The following is a 16568-nucleotide window of genomic DNA, read 5'->3' as shown; positions in this document are numbered from 1 at the left end:
ATGTGGGAGCCCAGGAATGACTTTCGTCAAACGAACAATGAAAGAAGCGCAGAGGCAGAACATTGTAAGCGGGTTGGCCACCATACCAGTCCTGACGGCGCCTGGATCTTCCAAATAGAGAAAAAAAAAACCTTCGCCGGCGGCTTCCCTTTGAATACTGGCACACTCAACAGACAGTGGGAGGCAACAACCGCACCACTGGGGACACTGCCCTCCCTCTACTTCCAGGGCTTGCAACGACTCGTGGCAAACATCTCGGGCCTTCTCACTCCTGAAGAAAAAAGCCGACTAGGCTTCAAAACTACGGGTTTCTTAAAATAAATATTGGCTTGAGTTTTCAGTTTTTTTCTATTTTTCTGTTATCCCAACCAACCATACTTCTGCCAAATGCTCAACTTTGAAATAATACAGATATCTGTACTGCATGCCCCGAACTCGGAGAGTAGAGCTCATTGCTGCGTTTTGCAGCCTATCTGCATTCCTTGGGGCGTACAAATAACGCAAAAGCTTAAGTATGAGTACCTTGAGCCTGGGAAAAGCCCGTGTCATCAAGCTTTCCGCAGAATGGACTGGGCGAACATGATGACGGGTGAGCAACAGCCAAAATTGCATCCGCGTGTCAAAGCTGACTACGATTGGAAAGGAGTTTTAATGAAAAAAAAACGCAAAAAGGGGCGCTGCTATGCCATGTCGGTATAGATTCGTGAACTGCAGGCGTGCTAGCAAAATGTTTAGAAGTTCCTCAAGTCCTCAGGGGGTCACAAAAATCTTTGACAGCATTACAGTTAGAAGGAATCTGTTTTTGTCAGTGACTAAGCGTCGGGCATGGTAGGAGGTGTTCCTTCCTGCCCCCTTCCTCCTTGGAACCCACTAGAAAAGATTTCAACGTATCACATGGCACGAAATGATATAAAAGCTGATACGCTATAGCATGGCTTGCTTGTTGTTGTTGTTTGTTTGTTAAATATGCGTTGGTTCTTTTCAGACGCACGGCCAAGAAAGGAGACAAAATGATCCGTAGTTGCATGGGAGCTACGGGAGTTTTCCTCGTCAGTGGTGCTATAGCCTATACAATAGACCACTACTACGCAAAAAGTTCAATAAGGCCTTCACCGATTTTCTGTGCGAAGACAAATCATGTCACCTTTCAAGCACTGATTGTTCTGACAAAGGTATTTCGTCAAGGCGAGCTAACGCAGCAGCCAGCTGCGTTTTTGCACACTGTAACGAGGGCAGTTACAGAGAAGGTGCTCTATTGTTTCATGGCTGCCGCAATCACCGCAAGTAGCACTGTCTTCTACGCCGATTCGGAAACTTTGTTGATAGCGACACTAAGCCACAGTCGGCAAAGCACCGTTGTCTCAAGGCGAGGGATTCCGGACGTAGGCCGAAGTCGTGTCCAGCCTATGCAGCCGCGTGGGCCGTAAGCACTCAGCGTTCCACCAAGCAAATTTTCGCGCGTCTATTTCGTTCTTCGCGTTCTTTTCCATTTTTATTCCCCATTTCACTCGTGCCTTTATTACTTTCACTCGTGCCTTTTATTCCCCCTATCACTCGTGCCTTTCTTCCCCATTGTGCTATGTATGGGAAGCCACGTGCTTCAACTGCACACACATACACACACACACACACACACACACACACACACACACACACCATTTCACGCCTGACTACACGTATGCTTTGCAGACCGTCAACGCGTGGCTTTTTGACGCAGCGTCGCACCTTCTCCTTTTGAAGAGCTCGCGGGTATACCCGAAGCTGCGCCCAGGCCACGGTGTAAGATACAAATAATTGTTTCTATCTTACACCATGAGCCAGACCATTACCGCGCGCCAGCTCCGCTCCTCCAGTGGCCTCCACCCTAGAGACAGCGATTACTGCACGGTGCTTCGTTCATGCAGTCAAACGGAATCACACTTTTGAAGCAACCAGACGTCCGCTTCAAATGGCGTTTTTTCAAAGATATATGTCAGTACCGACGCCGTAATGATACATAACGTAGTCATACCGCGTGCTAGGTCATTGTGCTATAAGTATAAGCAGGACCGGAAACTTGCGGCTAACGTGAGGCAAGAGCTGCGGGCATCATCCACGCGCATTACCGCTCCAGACGAGTCCGATTCCGTCTGTACGCTTTCCCCTCTTCGGGCATCGCACCATGTGTATTGTACAAAGCAGGCCACAAAAGCATTGCTCTAGCAAGAGACATTATTCTGACACACTCGCGTGGGCCGGCATAGTGTGTGACCGACTGTACGCTAGGATCTCATCCTACTTGAGCATGACACGGCACATCCTGCACTGACAGGAACGGCGAACGTTTTCTTTCAGGTCACCTTGCTAGTGAAGAACTTATGCGCCATGCTCGTAGGCGTAAGCACAAAAAAAGAACCAACAACACATATTTTGCCTGTTTCTGTTAACTATAAACGTGCGAGCGTGCATAACTATTGTTGTTCTTGTTGTATCATGGGTGTGCCCCGTCAACTTCTGAGTTTCTGAGTTACGTTTAATTAATTTCATAGTTACGTTTAAAGTCAACTTGCGTGTGGATCGTATACGTAAAACGCAAAACTTAATGAGACTTACCTCCCTTCTCGGCGACGTTTCCCATTATGGCAGGCGGAGGCAATCTGTAGTACCAGCCATGTCCGTTCTGGCGACGCAGCGAAGGTATTACACAGTTTGAAAAATTTGACGAGCACCACGCTCATAAGATGCACCGAGCATACGCATCCACGCGAATTTCGACCTAATATAAACTGGAAAAACCGGCAATCGGTAACTGCGACTCAAACAGAGCCTCAGTTCAACCTGGGCTTCCCACAACGGTTTACTGTGGTGTAACTAAGGTTAACAGACAGCTATACGGACAACCACAACTGCAGCTTGTTCTCGAGTACTTTTCGCTCGAAAAACAGTGCACTGCAGTAGCATTTGTAACGTCTTCTTGGCCAACAACGATTATCGTCATCGATCTCACGTGCTTGTATTCGTGTTATCTACGTGCGCCCAGCATTTGCGGGCCATGGAGATAGCACGAAAACAAGCGCGCTATCAGCGTGATGTAGTTGGCGTACGATTCCGGACGGGGAATTCGAGAGCAAAGTTTTCTTGAACAAGCACGAGCAAGCCATATGACGATTCTTGTTTTGGCGCTATAGAAAAATTTCCCAGTTGACTGGTAGTGTTCTACGTCCCAAAGCCACGATAATATCTTCAGGGACGCCGTAGAGGATGGCTTTGGAAGATTTTACCATCTTGTGACACACATCGCACAGCACCCGGGCTTCCAGCTTTATCGAAATGCGGCAACGCAGGTTGGGATTCGATCCCGCGATCTTCGACTCGGCAGTCCAACGCCATAACCATGCACTGGACCGTCGTGGCGGGGAGAACTTCCAAAATGGTACGACGTATTAGTGGCGTGTCCTAGATATGGCATCCAAGTCTGGCTCCACAGCAACAGCTTGCTCTGGATAGCAAAGTGATGACAAAGACCATACCTCTGCTTCTAATGGATAACATAAGCCGATATCAAAGGCCGCATGGTCTTTGCTTACCGCAGTGTGCCATTCTTGTAAAACGAATGCTCGTCTGGCGACAAACAGTTACTCTTGAAAAGGAGGAGTCGACAACACTCCCCTATGTTTAAACAGCGTGCATGCGCACTTTCTTTCCCCGATTATTCCAGGGCCTCGCTTGTCCTGTGGTATCATTGGCGGCTGGGACGAAGGAAGGAAGTAAGGAAAATATGAGGAAAGAATGGCAGGGAAGTTAACCAGCCTATGGGCAGCCGGTACAGACAGACAGACGCACAGACACACAGACAGACGCACAGACACACAGACAGACAGACATACATACATACAGACAGACAGACAGACAGACAGACAGACAGACAGACAGACAGACAGAGAGTGCAGTTGGCCATTCAACCCACAATACTAAAGGGGTAAAATTCCTAGCTGTAAGGGTTCAACTGTAGACCCTAAATTTTTCTTACATAGCTGCGGAGGAGTGCCGGACAATTTTAGTGGGGGCACCTCCTTGCATAGTTTTTTTTCACTCTCTATTAACATTTCGGGGGGGGGGGGGCACGGGCCGGTACCTCTAACAACTCCCCAGCTTGAACGCCTCATTCTCCTCTGACATAGCGCCGTAGCAGTACGAACAAAGACTACAGGCCACGCAGTAGCCTTAAAAAATGGCAGCATGTCCACGGAGTGAATGATGCAGAGTGGGGCGAAATTCGTTCTTGCTTTTTCCGTCTGTGTGACCATCCATGCGTCCATCCGCCCGTCCGTGCATCTGTTCTTCGTGCGTCCGCGTTCGTCTATGCGTCCATCCATGCGTCTGTCTGTGTGTCCGTTCGTCCATCTATTCAACACTCCAAGTACCACCATCTCGCATCTTTTTATCACATATTACCCATATAGAAGCACCGCCATCCAGCAGACATTCCAAGGACTAAACGAGAGGTGGCACACGCACACTTTCTTACAGCTTGCCCTTCAGGTCTACATCTCACCTTTAACCACCTGGAGTTCAAGGTATATACTAGTTCACTGTATACATGGCACTGCGGCCCAACGTTCACTAAACTTTTCTAAAACCAAGGAGGTTACGCACAGCGGGTATAGCATAGAACCTTTTCTTGTCAGATAGTGCTCAATGTACATGCCAATGGCTACTATTGGGGAATGATAGACAGGAGCATTCAGATTATTGTTCAACAAAGCACAGGAGAAATATCCCACCGGCACCACCTTGCAGGTCAAAATGTAACACTGGTTACACACTATGACTACAAGGAACGAACGGGTGCCGCTATAAGGAGCTTCGCCCCTAATATTCTACTGAACATACGAGGAACAAGCATTATCAAAAAACACTTCTTTAATTTACAACACAAAACAAAAAAAGACTTGTGGAAGGAAAACAAGAACAAAACCCACACAAACGCTCCAGAAAAAAGGGGCTCCAGATGAACGTCTCGAACGCAGAAGTTCTGAAAAAAAAAATTCCTAAAAGGAAGGAAAAAAACAGGAAATTAATACGTAATAAAAGTACCCTCTGGCGAAAATGGCGGTGAACAAAAATCTTACCAGCTAAACGCCGTTGGCGAGCGACGAAGTGTTGGTAACACTAAATGCTCAAAGGAAAATATATGGGTCAATCAGCTCCCATTGCGATTTTTACTTCAGATTTTTTTTCTAAGTGCGTTGATGCCCCAATAATAATTAGGCACAGATGCCGTACTACTGGCGAAGTAAAAGGGATTCGAGGAAAGCCCCGCCCCGGATATAGAAATGCCAATTACACAATGGACTGATGAATGGATGGCTTATTTATGTTGGCCTACAATGCCTTGCCTAATTTGATTAAGCCCACACGTATACCTGGGTGGATATAGCCACATTCAATCAATGACCGCGGCACTTACGCCTTCTGTGGGTGTATCTGGGTACACAAGCGCTATAGATCCGACCAGTTTCAGAAGAGGTGCCCTGTTAAATGTACGAGTGCCCCAAAATTGTTAAGGTAGACTAACGAGAAAGAATCGGGGAAAGCAAGCTTCATTTTCAAATTTTGCGTGTTAATCTTCATACGTGACATTAGAAATTTCAAAATGTGTGTTTCACACTTTCATGAGATTGGCTCAATAAAATTTTCTGAAACTTCGTATGTCGATGGTGATCACATTACACAATAAAATTGTATTGATTGAAAGCTACGTTAGACCCAGTAAACACCTTCAAAATTTATGAAGTCACAGTGCAGGAAATATCAAGGGGGCGTTTCCACTTCATTTTTTCCCGCATTTTCTCGCTTAGCAAGCATCGTGTTGTGGTTAAAAGTGGCGTTTTCGGGATTTGGAAATTGTACCATACAAATACGGGAGAAGAGTGGATCAGGGAATAAGCCGGGGTTACTAAGATATCAATTAAAATCGAGAAGAAATGAACATAGACCGGGCACCTAAAGTGTGTAGGCAGGACTAACCACTGGTCATTAACTGGATTCCCAGAGAAGGCAAGCGGGTTAGAGAAAGACAAAGGTTAGGTGAGCAGATAATACCAGAAAGTTTTCGGGTATTAAGTGGGAGCACCAAGCTCAGGACAGAGTTGCCTGACGGAACATGGGAAAGGCCTTTGTCCTGGAGTGGGCGTATAGTTAGGCTGATGATGATGATGAATGGGGAAAAAATCGTTTTGCCCTTCAAAGTCTACCAACCTGATCCGTGAAGCCGAGGACTACGGTCAGACGAAGTACATGGCCGTCTGCAAATTGTCGAGCCCCTTGACAGCCTGCACGTACTGGCTGGTGGTGATTGAGTCGGCCGAGTCGCCGGACGAGTCACTACTCGAACTCGAGACGTCAACCTTGCCGATCACGTGGCTCTTGGCGCGGTACACGGCCAGGTGGGCGTAGTACACCGGGGCCGGGATGCTGACGCTGCGCGCACATCGGGCGTATGTGTGGCAGAGGTAGAAGCTGAGCTTCTGCAGGTCATCCGCCGAGAAGTTGGAGTCGTCCCACACAATGTAGTAGTGGGAAGGCTTGCTCGTGCCCTGCGCCGGTACATAACAAAAAAAAAGAAAATGACAAGATTGCAAAAAGACTTTGGGAAAAGTTGGTCGCGTGTCTGCCTGCTTCGATGCAAAGGTCTTCGAGAGACCACAGTCTTCTATTTGGTGAGATTGCACGTACGAGATATGGGTTCCGCCTGGCAGTAATGTCAAAAAACAAAAGTTTCTGTGGAGTGGCAGAGCACTGGCAGCACAGTGTTAATTTTTTTAGCGAAGCGTAAGAAACACCTGTTTTTTTGTTCATTATGTCACACTGTCAGCGCTGCGTAATGATTAAACGAAATGAACAAACTGTTTCATAGTTACGTATTGATGTTGTGCCTCAATCGTGTTGCGCCTCAACCAGACTAAGATGGGTGGGCGTTAAGCAAGTGCTTAAAACTTCGCTGATTGGATTAATTATTTGACAGACAGACAGACAGGCAGACCAAAATTTGTGCGTGGTAGCATCACAACAAAAACTATTAAAAGGGTGGTAATTAGGGAAGCTTTACCGCACGAGGTACGTTGTAAGGCGTAAGCCTTGGGTTCTTTGAAAAGTAAGCTCAACTGCGTGACCTGGGCAGGGAATTGTTTTGCCCATTACTAGATGGGTAAAATATCCAAGTCATTCCGAATACACTGCCTTGGAGTTTGCAACGCGACACCCTAGTGGTAGCTAAGCTACGACGGAGGGCCTAACCACGACTGTAGCGATCAACGTATAGGGTATATCATTTTTTAATGCGCGGGAACACGCGCACTGATCATCGCGCTCGTATACCTGTATGCCGAAGTGGCTGCACATGAAGAAATCGAAATCCAGCGGGTGAGTGGCAACGGAGTCGACGGTGGTGCCGGGTGGGACGTTTCGGCACTTGCCGACACCGTCGTAGTCGCTGGCCGGCATGAACCGGGTGTGGTGTCGCTTCTCGACGACGATGAAAGTCAGGGCCGGCTCGTACGTCTCGTTGGGAGACATCTCCTGGCAGGCAAGCCGGATGGCGCTCACCTGGGGTTACGCACAGAAAGAGACGACAGACAGGGCTGTTAATGGTAATTCCCACCAGAAATTACCATTCTGCAAAGTTCTCGCCTATCACAGCGCGCACTAACAATTTTAAGTATTCTTTTTTTCCCCGCACTATAACCGACTGGAATAACCTCCCGCATGAAATTCTTTCATCTGACAATGTGCTGAAATCAATTGATCAAATGTTTGACTTGTAAAATTTTGTATTATTATTTTACAGTGTTTTCAAAATATTTTGTATTGTCCTGTTTATTGTTTTTACCTCGCTAAAGATTGTATAATTGTTCTAACGGCTCTGTAACACCCCCACTCCTGCTTGGGCCCATTTGTGGCCTGCAGTATTGTATAAATAAATAAAATAATGGCCGCCAGAAAGATGGAGAAATGAGGGTTCATTTCCCAGGCTAGATGGGTAATCGAACGAAAGCATTCCGATTACACTGCAGAGCGAGAAACAGCCTGACTAACAGCCATATCGATTACGAAGAATAGGCCCTGACATCACGTTGACGACAGCCGTATCGATTACGACATGAGGGTATTAGGCTGAATAGGCGTGCAAGAAAGCAAATGGAAGCGCGAGCACCGGTATAAGTATCACGAAGTGGTAGCCATATTACGAGTTACATAATAAATTATATAATGGGCCAGCTGCAGCCATTTCAATTACAATGTGAAAACTACCAACGAGCATCGTTTCAGGCAGCCGCAAACGCGCGCGCTCACCTCGCGGTTGCGGACCTCCATGAACTGCCCCTCGCTCACTCCGTCCCTGTAGAAGATGATGCGCTCAGGCTTGTGCATGGTGGCCCGGTAGAAGGCCTTGAGCAGCTCCTTCATCATGTCCTTCAGGTCCTTAATGATCTCCGTGCGAGACGTGGCCGTCGAGTCCTCCATCTGGACCCGAACGGAAGAGTGGAACCTAGAAGGGATCGAGTCCAGGCTGCCAACGCAGGTGGCGATGAAGGGGCGGTGCTTGTCCCCGGGCGCCGGATGAGTGACGTCCGCACCGATAATGATGACGGGCTTCAGCAAGATAGCCGGCTTTTTCTGGGACAGGATGCTGTTGTTGGTGCCGCCCAGCTTGGTGTTCATCTTCTGGCACAGGTTGGTGACCAGCGCCGGGTTGCACTTCTTGACGACGTTGTTGTCCATGACACACTGGGTGCGCAGGTCGATCTCCGTCTCGGCCACCTGCTTTATCTCGTCGTAATTGGTGCTCTTGGCCAGGATGATGATGACAATCTCGATGTTGGGGACCTTGCGCTGCTCCTCAAGCAGCGTGGTGCGGATCGGCTTGCGGTTCGTGTCGGCCGAGCTGATATCCACCGGCTGCTCAATTTGCATGCCGAGCTCGTTGCCCGTACGCACTAGCAACTTGACAAAGTTGTCCAGACTGCACAAGTAGATGGAGATGTATCCCATGATTGGATGGTGGCTCATGCTCCCCTAGCTAGAGTGCAATTACTTACCATGATTTCAGCTTCCAGAACAATGAAAAAGTTAGCCAGACTGCACTGATAGATGGGGTATGTATCCCAGGATTAGGCGGTGGCTCACTCCCTCTAGCTAGCGGAAGTTTACTGCCATAATTTACGCTACTAGAACAATGAGCAAATTAGCCGAAAATGCCTGTCTTTGCTTGATTCCTCTTAATATGCTTTTCAGACCGTAGTGGTTTATCTCAACACACGATTCGCGAAAGAATATGTCACATGTCAGAGAGGAGCAATATCATCTGTATAAACAGAGTATTGCAACACCTCTCCCGGATCAACTGGGTACCGAAAATTTGAGGGAAGCACCGGATATGAGTGGCGACGTGAAATCGGCAGAAGCCGACAACATCGTATCTGGCACATCTGCCGTCAGCAGCGCCGAACAATTTTACCACATATGCAGTGTATGTGCCATTTGCCACCGTTGCAGAGTTGCGGACCAGCGGGGCTTCAACATGCTATCCTCTACCAAACTTGCATTGCGGTACTGCCCAGCCATGACCTGCTACATAGATAATTCCATTTAACATGACCTAACTTTTCTTGCAGACGTCTGTAAGTTGCTATCCTCGCCAGGACTTCTAGATGTGTGTGAGAATTCGCTTTTTGAAAAAAAAAAATGACCCAAATCTGCTTGTTACCCTACAAATGTCGTCGAAAGACAATAGTCTTGCGTCTGGAGAGAGTGAACAAAATGCTTATTTGATGTTCTGCGCAAAAAAAAAAATCGGTGAATGGTATTCTGGAGGGGCTGTGTTGAGTGCCTCGAGCGTGTAGCCAAGGCGAACGAGCACATCGAGGCACGTTAGACACGAGCACCATCTGGCAGTTATCTTTAAAAACGAAGGCATGCGCGCCCGCGAAGAAAGATGCGCGCCAGTCTCGGAGGTGATAAGGTGTAGAACGTAAAGCAACGGGCAGGTGCCACTACCTTGTTATCGTAGCAAAGTGTTGGAAACACTCACCCTTTGAGCATCACGTTGCACTGTCAGCGCAGCGCGATAAACGGTACAGTCTTTAGAGTTACTTACGTGTACCTCTTCTAGCATAAAGGCAGACATACAAAACATCGACGTGTTATTATGGCGCCTCAGATATGTGCAATAATTGCTTTTTATATGATAATCGCACAACTATGAATGCTAAAGCTTGAGAAATATTAGTGGACGTTGCGAATGGAGTTACCAGTTTGAGGTATCGTTAAGGACAGACAAACAGACAAATGTACAGACACACGGACAGACCAAAATTTTTTCGCCGAAAGTCTTCAAGAGACTATCGTCTTTAAAAAATTGAACCTTCGATGAGCCAATGTCGTCATGACGGGGCAGGCTGAGTGAAGTATGGGGCAGATTTTGAACTACCTCCGTATGCTCGGATTTACTTGTGAGCTCCTCAGACAAAAGAAAACGACAAAGAAACCTACTTGTCCCGCTGAGCCAAGCGGCTCAGGTTGAGCAGCGTCCAGTGCGTCAGTGAGACTGCCTTGTAGAAGTGTTTGCCGCGCAGCTCTCAGGTGCCCTCGTGAGGCTTGGTCACCGCGTTGTTCTCGAACACCATGGATGGCGGCTCGAGCACCCGCCCTTTCAGCTGAGTCGGCTCAGTGCTGATCTTAATGTTGAACTCGCGTAGGCACTGGTCATTACTGCCGACCAGGTCTCGGACAGACCGGCGAATCTCGTTGAAGCGCTTGGCCGGAGGCTGAGCGGTTCGCTTGATCATCTCCGAGGTCTGGTTCTCGTCCAGCTTCTTCCGGCAGTGCTGGCTTTCGACGATTTCGCACACCTCGAGGGGCAGGTCGACGGGGTGCGTGAGGTTTCCGACCTGAATGCAGGGCAGGTGCGGGTGAACTAGGTGGCCGTAGCGGTTCTGGAAGTAGTCTGCCACCGAGCAATGGGAGCCGTCCTCCATGTCGAAGAACAGCTTCTTGGCGGGCTCCTTGGTGACCCGGACGACCTTGTACTTCCGAGGGTATGGCTGGTGGGTCACCTAATGAGTAGCAATCGAGTATGAGAAACAAAAGGTGACCACACGATGTTGCCATGCTGGTAATTTTTGTTCATAGGTTTGAAAACAATTATGCCAAAATCACACTTTCAAAGAATTGAAGCAGAGTCTCTGAAGACGTCACGAATGCTGGTCAAAGAGCTGAAATGTAGTGGCGCCACCTTGCCATTGTATAGCTAGACTTTGCTCTACAGCAGCTGCCAACATCTGCCTACAACGAAATCTTAAGTCTTTTTTTTTCAAAGTCCCAAACAATTGTAAATTCTGCATACTGCAACTGGAGGACGCACAGTTTGTAGGTACAGTTTTTACATATTGTGAAAGCATATTCGTGGGATATCCACATTTCCCTGAGGCTTTGGATATCCATCTATACCCATTCATCAATATTCATTCATCATTATGCTTATGTTATTCACATATCTACTTGATATCTACCTCGAAAGGGGGAGGAAACCTGAGGAGAGTGGGGTCAAAACCTTCCTTGACCACCCACCAACCCCATTATTACAGCGGTGTACTCTTCTTTATACGCAGACCCTTGAGTTCCTTGTTGAGCCGAACATTCTGAAAGTCCCGGAGGTCACTGAAGTCGGCCACGGTCATCTTGCGGCTTCCGTCGCTCAAGATCTTGCACATGAACGATATGACTGGCTGCGGCTCGTAGAACGCGGTGGCCGACATGTCCACGTTCAGCATGGGCTTCCACTGAGCCGGTCGCACGCTGGTGTAGTAGCCGAACCACACTTCGCGACCGCCCCCCACAGAGTGCGCCTGGTTTGGAAGCGGCGGCTTGAAGAAGGACCGGCCGACGGGAGTCAACCTGATGGAAGGACCGTGACGCAGGACAATGTCAATGGCTTGCAGGACCTCCTGCGGGACTGTGTTGACCTGGTTCTCGAAGACTGCGTGCAGGGCGTCCAGGTTCACGGTGGCCGCGTACTGGATCTTGACGACGAACTTCTGCACCCTCTGGTCTTCCTCGAGATCTACCGCGAAGGTCCGCTCGCCGAACTTGAGCTCCTGACGCGTGTAGAAATTCTTTCGCCCGTCGAATGCCGGCACACAGTTGCTCAAGTCTAGGCGGTACTTCTTGACTAGCAGTTCGATGACAAGTCTGTTGATCTTTGTGCTTATGCAGCGGTGTTTGCGCTTCTCGGGTATCTTCGCCTCTTTGTTGTTCTCGGAGAAGATCCCCACGTCATCGTGATAAATGTTGCCCGCCGGCATCTCGACAGAAAAGTGGGGCGGCCGAGCTTTCCCTGGGTGGGTCGACGCGGGAAGTGCGACGGTAGTGTCTTCTGGATCTCCTGCGGACCGTCAGACATTGGGAGTGATGGCAGTTTGTAGTGACCGCCACGCATACGATCACTTTGTAAATAAGCGAGCAGTACACATGGTCGTCGACAGAATTTTCTCGTGAGGGGAAGGGGGTGCAAACCAGTTAGCATATCGGATTGCGGAAAGAGAGCTTGCGTGAGGGCAAGTGCTTGGTGAGGCTAGAGGGGGGGACAGGTTTCCCTTTTTCACCCCCCTGCCCTGCCAACACGCGTGACATTACATTATAAACAGGGCAACGGGCGTAACATAACTTACTTGCCAAGCGCTACCCCTTCATGCTTAGCTTCCTACTGGCAACATGTTGCTTCCGGAATGATAATCGTGACTAATCTGCCGTTGATCGCGCAGCCGGTGTGTGCCGCTATTTTCTTCATAACTTGGAATATTCGCACTGTATGTCCAAGTACATTAGCCACGCATCTTTCAGCGGATGCGACACGCCTTTTACCTCCAGTCAGAACTCCTGTCGTTATTGAGCGGGGCACTCATGAACCATGTGCCAACAAAGCGTTGAGACGAACATGGCTGCCGAAAACGAGCGTTAGCGAACGACGTTCGTCGATGGCTCTTCAACGGTTTTCCGTACTTATACTCAAAGAGAGAAAAATCTAGGAACCTTAATCGGAATGAGCGTAGAGAAAGCAATTGCAGCACACAACGAATTCTAGTAACGCACTTAACAGACTAAAAGTTTTTGTAGCGATCAATTCGCCAGGCAGTGAACTCCTTTAAAAGGGTCCCGCAACAATTATTTAAGAAGCCAATAAAATGAACTCTTTAAAGGTTCTTATTGTCTCATGAATTCACCGCCACACAAATTTTCAGAATTCTTACAGTACGAGCGGACATTTGTCGCACGCTGCATCGCATTTTCTTCTCTCTCGTCCCGGTAAAAGCGCTCCCGAGTTCCGTGTAAAAAGTCAACGCTATATGCGATTATAGAGCGCAGATTCTTGTGAATCGAAAAGTAGTGCCCACGTTCTGAACCCGTTGTGTGTCCTTATGAGCTTTAGAAGTGACCTTGTCAGAAGAATTTTACTTGAAGGCTTTCTTGCATTTTGGAACTGTGATCTGCCTAGTGATTTTGGCTTATTTTTTTGTGGCTACACAATACCGGAAAAAGAGTTCTCCATTCGTCGTGTGGTAAAGTGCAAATGGCGGAAGAAATATTGCAATTGTGCCTAGCATGAATAAAGTTTTCTTCTCTGAGTTACAAATGCTCCATGGCATCACCGAATAACCATTATTGAGTGCGAAAAACATGGCTGTACTGCCTTAAGTTGTCACCCACATCGAATTTATCAAGCAGCTGCCGTGCGCTCTGTAGCTTGTAAGCTCCGAACTAACGCTTCTATTTGCTTTAGATTCACGTCCTTAAGTTTCAACACACACAGTGCGTGTCGATTCGGCACTCTCTTTGAGAGCCACACACAACCAATTTTGCAGGCTTAGCTTGTGGCGATGGGTGCTCCCAATAAATCTCGGGGCGCATACATTACGCATTTGTTAGCTTTTTCTAATCATTCATAGTCAGCACTATTTTAAAGACGTCTGATTGAGGACACGTTATTTGGTTTCACTCTACGACAAGAAAAAGTTTTGGTTAGTTTCAATACTTAGGGGTTAGGGCGATTCGCACTTTCTTCCCGTCCCGTTAAATCATGGCGCACCGAATAACATTGCAGGGGAGAGCTTTACAACACCGTACACAAAGCTTGCGGGTGTATAGTCTTAGCGTTTGCCACTGAACGGAAGACAACACGGGGCGATTGTATATGACGCAACGCAAGTGCATTGCTTTGCGTTGTTCTTAAAACTACCTAATAAGATTACAGTTCCTTTGCTACCGTAATATTATGAAACTATGCTCACCTGTAGACACAGCTCGTATTAATAATCTCTTTTCATCTGTAGCTTGCTCACCTGTAGATGAAGCTCCTATTATTAATCTATGCTCATCTGAAGCTTGCGACGCAAAGCTTTGCGTTGCGCTGTTCTAGAACTCTCGAATGCAATTGCAGTTTCACCAGCGGCAGACTTTTCTCTGGGCGTAACTATTACGAAACTATGCTCACCTGTAGATGGAGCTCGTCGCTGGACCTCTGCCTGGGTCCGCATATGCCGTTTGGGTGCACGTCACTGGGCACCGGGGGCAGTGGCGAGGAGTCATGTATCGACCCCTCCTCAGTGGGAGCCACGCAGGGAGGTCCGTTGGCTGTGGCGCCCACGACGACGCCATGGCTCACGCCGTTCATGGTCAGTGTAGGTGGCACAATAGCAGCAGCCGTGGCGTTAGGCCGGAGCTGCGTTGAGAACGGCGGCACCGCCGCCACGATGCCGACTTTCTTTGAGACGGCTTGTGCGAACGATGCCTGAGCGGGGGCGCCGTTGGCGCGGGAGACCTGTCCGTTGCCGCGGGAGACCTGTCCGTTGGCGCGGGAGACCTGGCCGTTGGCGCGGGAGACCTGGCCGTTGGCGCCGGAGACCTGGCCGTTGGCGCGGGAAACCTGGCCGTTGGCATTCCTGCCACCGAATCGACCGCCGGTCGCTCTACAGTGGGAAGCTCGGAGGCGGTGCAACCCGCAGCCCCTGCAGGAAAGACATACCAATTGTTTTTCCGCCTAATAAGTAATCGCACTAAAAAAGCCAGAAGGGCATTGGACACTGAAATCTTATAAGACTACGTACAGACTTTCACAAGCACGGCTGCGAACTGCAAGTTGTGTGTTTCTTAGCTTTAATCTATGTCATAACGATTGCACGTGGCGTGTGAGTGGCCAAATTTTGAAAAATAAAGTTGGCACCTACGTCCAATGCAGCACTACGGCCTCTCCTTCAGCCATAGGCAGAGAGTACGGATGGGGGGCTTGGGGTGGTGGTAGTGATTAGAAGATGAGAAAAGGCACCTAATTTCTGCAACCCGGTCGGAAGCACGGCGCAGTGCCTGCGGGGAAGGGAAAAGGAAGAAAAGTGGAAAGAAGAGGAAAGATTAATTGAGCAGTGGAACGGTCGTCATCAACAGAAGCAGCAGTCCAGAAGCAAGGGTAGGGGTGGCAAGGGCCCCATCCTCAGTGGTAGGCCACGATTCCCGTCTCATCCAGGAACTCCACCAGGCTCCGGAGCGCTGGTAGATGGGGACGAGATGGGAACAGTAGGTGCTCTAGGGTGGTGGCGGGAAGGCCATGTCTCCGGTAGGCTGCGGTGACCGTCGAGCGTTCCTGGGCCAAGGCAGGGCAGGCACAGAGGAGGTGCTCGAGGGTCTCGGGGTCGCCGCAGCGGCTGCAGGCTGGGGAGGCGCTGCATCCCTTGAGGTAGCGGCGGGCCGCAGTCCACACGCATCCGGTCCGCAACCGCAGCAGGTTGGCTCGTTCTCTCCTGGTTAGGCCTGCCTCAGGAAGACGCCGGGGATCCCGCCCATTGGCCACCCTCTGGTCTGGGTGGACTGAGGCACGGAGCTTCTTGATACGGGCCTGCGAGTAGTCTCTCACCGCCGCGGCTTCGGTGATGGGGGTTCCCAGCTGATGTGCTGCCTTGGCCAGCGTGTCCGCCTCCTCGTTGCCAGCTATGCCCACGTGAGAGGGCAGCCAGTGGAAGGAGACGGACGTCCCGGCTGCTGCTAGGGCCCGGTACTTGGTTGCCAGGAGACTCCCCGTGAGCCCGGCACGGCGATGGTTGGCCAGTGTCTGCAGGGCTGCCTTGCTGTCACACAGGACTGCGACCAGTTGAGCGGGAACGTCCTCGGCCAGCAGGTCCGCCACCAGGTGTAGCCCTGCCAGCTCCGCGGCCGTCGAGCTCGCCGGGAAGGGCAGTCGGCACTGCCTGCTGACGGCCCGGGATGGGATGACGCAGGCGGCCGCCGCTGAACCGTCAGGCATGACGGATCCGTCAGTGAACACCTGGAGCCGCCCTGCCAATTGTTGCTGGAGCTTGGAGACGGCGGCCTGTTGTAGTGCTGCAGCAGGTGTTCGGCGCTTGGTTACCCCATCCAGGTACAGGTGGACCTCAGGCGGCTGGTGGTGGGGTGGGTGGTGGAGGGGCCACCAGGACTGGCGGGTCCGGGACCATCTGGTGGTAGAGTGCACAGAGACCACCCATCCGTGACCTCGGCTGGCT

At 49.7% G+C, this 16568-nt stretch overlaps 2 pseudogenes; both read right to left on the bottom strand.

Moving 5' to 3' along the window:
* Window positions 1-4884: 4884 nt before the first annotated feature.
* On the bottom strand, window positions 4885-15390 carry LOC119161849 (protein argonaute-2-like; annotated as a pseudogene).
* Window positions 11622-12442, bottom strand: LOC142777053 (protein argonaute-4-like; annotated as a pseudogene).
* Window positions 15391-16568: the final 1178 nt, after the last annotated feature.

The sequence above is a fragment of the Rhipicephalus microplus genome, chromosome X (genome assembly GCF_043290135.1).
Source record: "Rhipicephalus microplus isolate Deutch F79 chromosome X, USDA_Rmic, whole genome shotgun sequence".
Lineage (NCBI taxonomy): Eukaryota > Metazoa > Arthropoda > Arachnida > Ixodida > Ixodidae > Rhipicephalus > Rhipicephalus microplus.
The sequence above is the reverse complement of the archived record's forward strand: the minus strand, read 5'-3'. Positions and strand labels throughout refer to the sequence as shown.